The sequence below is a fragment of the Dipteris shenzhenensis genome, chromosome 29, assembly GCF_047967505.1.
Source record: "Dipteris shenzhenensis isolate YYH24624 ecotype China chromosome 29, Dip_SZ_1.0, whole genome shotgun sequence".
Classification (NCBI taxonomy): Eukaryota; Viridiplantae; Streptophyta; class Polypodiopsida; order Gleicheniales; family Dipteridaceae; genus Dipteris; species Dipteris shenzhenensis.
The window spans coordinates 45,995,081-46,000,959 of record NC_141624.1 but is presented as its reverse complement, the minus strand read 5'-3'; the positions used below and the strand labels follow the sequence as shown (position 1 = coordinate 46,000,959).

Here is a 5,879-nt window from a genome sequence, read left to right as displayed (position 1 = left end):
TACTCATATCTGCAAATCTTACATGTTAAAAGCTTCCACCATAGTACAATTTAAAAGCATGAAATTTGTATGGAGCTAATGAAACTTTACTAGGTGATGCTGTAGGGACATCAATGATATTCCAAGGATATGTAGTAAAAGGCTCCAAGGAACATGAAATTTGAGTTTAAAGCTTTACATTTATGGTGGTATCCAATCCATGGTTATCATTTTGAATACTTGCACTCATGCCATAGCCTAATGTAATAATACAATGGTGCATACAAATTGATGCCACAAAGCAAGTTCATACATTTATTCTAGGTTACAATGCATTAAAAGAGAATGTCCTTCTTTCAGTCTTGCTTATTTGTATGGTTGGGTTCCAAAGAATTAATGGAAGTTCTTTTTCTCTTGAAAAAAAAAAAGGGAATATCTTTTATTGGCCTTATACTCTACCTAATAGTTTTCAATTTGTCATTCCTATCCTAAAATTATGGATAGATTGCAATAATGCTAATGGACGGTAATATTGATGAAGCAAAAGAGGAGTGGCCTATCATATTTATGGCATTCTTGTACAATTGATACATTAAGAGTTGTCTATACATATTGAAAAAGAGGTTCCAAAGGTCTTGATACAAACATGGCTACAACTAACTTATGCTTTGGAAAATTAGCCTTTCTAGAGAATATTTTATAACTTTCTTCGACACTTGCTATGGAAAGGTTTCTAAAGTGATTCCAAGCATTTGTACCAAGGGTGCCACGATTAGGCATGATCATTCTATGCTCATATTTTTTCAAAAAAGTAGAGCTTTGATTATATTTATTGTATAATTTACATTAACTTTTGCACTTTCCAAGTGAGTGAAGCTAGTGTGTGAGGACAACAACTCGAGATGCATCATATCTATTTATTGGGAAATTTGAGGATAGTGTGAAAGTGGTCAAGGCATAGGAGAAGGTGTCTAAGGTTGATGAGACATTGCCAACAAGATATATACATTGGAGAAGGAATGAGGCATTACTTTTGCTTGGAGTGTGCAAAAATATTCTTTAATAAAAGGGTAGGTTGTTAAGCTTGTACCTCTTTGAAGACAAACATTGAACACATAGCACATGCTAAATTTAGCATATGCGGCGAATAGTTTTAGGCTATGACTAATGGTATAGATTCATTGAAGTTCTCCTTACAATAGCTTTCTAATATTAAAGGGAAGGAGATGGAATGAAATGATCTAGGGTTGGACAGAGGTCCCATAGTTCGTATGTTTTGGAGTTTCTTTCATTGCTCATAAGGTTGTGAAGGGTCCCATCAACAAGCCAAAACCTCTTCATAGAGTGATAATCCAACACATGCTCTAAAGGGCATTCATGGTTTCTTAGAAGATTAAACATAAGACCTTATTACATTTTGATTGAAACTAGGTACAAGCATTGGAAGCCTAGGCTTCAGAACTAGCACAAATCCATTTTATGGTAGAGTGTGTAGCTTCCCTGTGGATGGTGCCATTCTCTTGCAATTGGATCTAATTTGGTTGGGAGATTAACAACCACTCTAACACTATCCAATAGCGCTCATGTTGCTCATTTGACGTGTCTTTTCTTTTTGAGAAAAGGACTGATTTTTTAAATTAAAAAACCAAAAAGGTGAGCAGCCTCCTTAACAAGTAGGCAATTGAAAAATATTTGACAAGATTCCAACGCCAAATAAACTCATTTGGCATGTCTCCTAGTAGCGAAGTACTATTGAAAATTCAAATAGAATGAGTAAGATGGGCAATCCATAATAGTTATTGCCAAGAGGGCTTACTTGACTCTCCTTGCACTATTCCATAAGGTTAACCGTAGGATTGTCTTCCAAACTAATTCTAGAAATAAGTGAACTCGTAGGTGCGACTTTCTACCACCAGATGAAAACCCTTGATATGTGTGGTAAGTGAGATAGGGTAGTTGAAGATGACATAGTCGTCTTGTTAGACTGTATCGAGCGCATCTCATGTGAACACAATTGTGTTTTGAGGACATGGTGTGAGTCACGTGAGACATGACTCGTTTGATCCGAAGTTTGACTAGACGTGTATATATTGAAAGTGGCCCACAATTCAAAAGTATAACAAAAGAGCATCATAAAGATTCTTTGCACACGAGAGCTGTCACGCACCGTTCTTTCACAATCACGATCAAAATTGTAGCAAGATAATAATCACGAATAACAAGAAGAGAGATTCCAGTATGAATCAAACTGATGATTCTTTACAATAATTTTGGAGAAGAATCACTCCGTGAAGGAGCTCGATACCACCCGTCTATCCCCGAGCTATCTCACTCTCACTCTCACTCGCATGAAGATGTTCAAATCAGATGATCTTCAAATGATCAAATCTCCATCACACTCTCACTCTCACTCTCAAAATATCTTGATCTTATCTTCTTCTTTGCGCTGCCTCGATTCGCGTGTGCTATTGTCACTTTTGTCGCACCTCGATATGCGTGCCTTCTCTTCGCTCGCGCAACCTCGAGATGTGTGCGTTCTCTTCTTTTTCGCACAACCTCGATATGCGTGTGTTGGATTGTGTGTTCTCCTTCTCACGATCTCCTCTTCTTTTATCGCCTTTCATGACTCTGAAAAAGCTACCAAAAGTCCCCAAAATCGGCCAAAAACAGCTTTTCTCGAAAAGTGTACGTGTGCTTTTCACCTTCTTTTAGCGTGTGCTTTTGATAGCAAACGCGTACGAAATCTCGACGTCTCTTTTTTTTTTTTTTTTGAAGGCATGAAAACGGCCCTGTTCGGAGCATCACCACGCCTGCCTCGTAGATCCAATGGACAAGCTCAATAGCTCATCTCGAAGATCGGACCCTCTTCTTTCCCTTTGCATTTGACCTTTCATAGCTAACTCTTCCATCTCGACCTCCGTCCAATGCCTGCAACTCTTGACACGGAAATCTAGATGCACTTTTACCACTTTGTTAGCAACTTCTGACCTCCATACAGGCATGCAAACGAGTGAACCATAAATTTTTCACTAGGACAAAGTTTTTCTACTCAACAAGATTTAAAACTCTCTCACACAGAGTTTCTTCAAATTATTTCTCTAACCAACTCAAAATCAAGCCGCAAAATCCAGCTGACACCATAATGGACAAAAACCAAAATTTTTCAACCAACACCAAACTTTCCCAAAACCTTCAAAACATCAAAAACCATCCTTTTTTGAACACTATCTTGTGATATATATTTCAAAATATTTCATATACAAAATTGGAGCGTCACAAGAGCCATAGCCATAGCCATAGATAGCCATGGCCAAAGCCACAACTAGCGCCATAGCAATAGCCATAGCCATCGTCATAGTCATAGTCATAGTCATAGTCATAGTCCTGCTCGTGAACCGTGGCCTAGTGAGGCCCACTGTCGTGCATTGGCATCGGGATCCGAGCAAACCTCGTCTGGTTGCCGACCGTGGCTACTCCACCCGCAGCAGCCAGAGGGCCTTCCCAGGTGCTGGTCTCTCTCTTCTACGACACCGCTGCCTCTGCGACTCGAAGGTGTGGGAGAGCATAACTGCATGAGGTCGGACTGTAACAATTGTAAGCTCACAAAGCCATCCAGAGTTTGACGAAGAATGCCTTCCTAGGCAGAATTTAGCAACGATTGCTTATTGATCAGAGACGTGATGCGACTTAGCGAAGAGTGCCTGTTGATGAGAGAGAGGATCCGGCGTTCCAAGTCTCGACTCTCGGGGGAAGTTAGCAATGACTGCTTATTGATCAGAGACGTGATACGACTTAGCGAAGAGTGCCTGTTGATGAGAGAGTGACACGATTCGGCTGAAAATGTGCGAGATTGCTAAATGAGGAGAGAGAGAGGATGGGAGGATTTGGTTTCATGTCTTGGAAGGACAGGAGTATATAGTGAATGATAAGTGCCGATCTGTGACCGATGTAGAGGGAGAGAGATTTGGCTGCATCTGTGGTCCTTTTTGTGGCTTGTGTGTGAGAGAGAGAGAGAGAGAGAAATTTGTAGTTGTCCCTTCTTGAAAAAGGCAAGGGAGGAGTTTTATCGACCCTTGGACACACTAGCCGTTCTTGAGTCCCTGAGCCCCATGAAAGTGGAAATGAGGGGAAAAGAGAGAGGAGGGTACGCAGAGCTGGGGTAGCAACGACTGTTGATAAGTGCCCTAGGCGGGGAGAGGGGGAGAGAGAGAGAGAGAGAGAGATGCAGCGTTGGGTGAGCAACATCAGTGCTCGTGTCTCCTGATAGAAAGGAGAGTATGCAGAGCTGGAGTTGAGAGAGAGAGAGAGAGAGAGGTGTTAGATTAGCCATGTCCAAGTGTCGAAAGCAGAGTGCTCTTGTTGTTGAAAGAGGGAGAGAGGGAGAGAGAGGAGGAGAGAGGAGGAGCAGGAGAAGGGCGATGCTGCAACAATTGGTAAGGGCAACTTGGTGGGTGGTGCTTGTGTGGGGGAGCTCTGGAAGGGGGGGGGGAGCAGGGAAGGTGAGAGCGATGTGGGTGGTGGGAGGGGTGGTGATGATGGCAGGGTGGAGGAGGGAGGGCGGGGCACTGGCGCAGGCAGAGGCATCTGAGGGGGATGACACAGCGTGTTTGACAGAATTGAAAGCTGCTTTACAAGAGATGGGGGGAGGAGAAGGCCTCAGCTCATGGACAAGCACTTCCCTCGCCACCCCTTGCCCCAACTCGTCTCCCACTTCCCTCTCTGGCATCACGTGTAATAACAACCGAGTCTTCTCCATCACCCTTAACTCCTCCTCCCTCTCTGGCTACATCCCCCCTAGCCTCGCCAATTGCTCTTTCCTTCAAACCATCGACCTCTCCTCAAACCTCCTCTCTGGCTCCATCCCCCCCTCCCTCTCTAACCTTAGCTACCTCACCAGCTTGAATTTCTCCAACAACCAGCTCTCTGGTCCCATCCCTCCCCAGCTCAGTGCTTGCGCTTACCTCAACGTCATCGACCTCCATCTTAACCAGCTCACCGGCACCATCCCCGGCCAGCTTGGCCTCCTCCAACGCTTGAAGGCCTTCGATGTCTCCGACAACCAGCTCTCCGGCGCCATCCCCGCAACACTCTCCAATACCTCCACAGGAGCTCCTCGCTTCAATGCCAGCTCCTTTCTTGGAAATAAGGATCTTTATGGGTACCCTCTGCCTCCGGTAACGGTCCACGGCGTCTCCGTCATCGCCATTGTGGGCATTGGCTTGGCGAGTGGATTAATAAGCCTGATCGTGAGCTTTACGGCCGTATGCGTCTGGCTCCGGGTCACGGAGCATGGGTTTGCAGCAGAAGAGGGGAAGATCTCTCAACTCGTGTCGGAATCCTAATCTGAGGTAGAAAGAATTTCTACCGTTTTGATACATTACTGTCTTTGAGATGCAGTAATGCTCGATTCGCAGATGCGGCTTACGTATCTTCACAGCAACATCTTGACTTGGTGAACACTCCAATTGTTCATAATTTTCATGGCGCCACGCCCGCAGGCCGATTTAGAAGCTACATTTGGTGACTTTATACGTTGTCTCTTCTATTGAAGCACGAAATGAGGACGGAATGTGATTTTTTCAGTTGGGCCTGTCTTGTCAATACCGTCTTGATGCTGAAGGTGCAAAATTTCCTCCTGTTAGTTTTCTTGTTTCTTCGAGCTCCACTGGAGCTTCACTTCGTGTTCTTTTATTATAAGCGTCACACTTACTTGCACATTGTGCTTGATAACAATCATTGTCAACGGACGAGGACAGAGCCAAAGATTATACTCGTAGGAATTCCAGGTTTTGTCTAGGTATACAATGAACGTAAAAGGGACAATACAAAGTTCAGATTTGCTGTTAAACTGTATGCATTGCTATCGGGTTGCGATATAACGGGAACAGGGTGGTTCTGCG

The 5,879-nt window shown here is 43.8% G+C and overlaps 1 pseudogene across 1 annotated transcript; it reads left to right on the top strand.

Annotated features, from left to right (window-relative positions):
• Positions 1-4,487: 4,487 nt before the first annotated feature.
• LOC147882921 (receptor-like protein 44 pseudogene) lies at positions 4,488-5,561 on the top strand (annotated as a pseudogene). Its single transcript, XR_015543863.1, has 2 exons — positions 4,488-5,327; positions 5,478-5,561. The product of XR_015543863.1 is annotated as a receptor-like protein 44 pseudogene (transcript).
• The last annotated feature ends 318 nt before the right edge of the window (positions 5,562-5,879 follow it).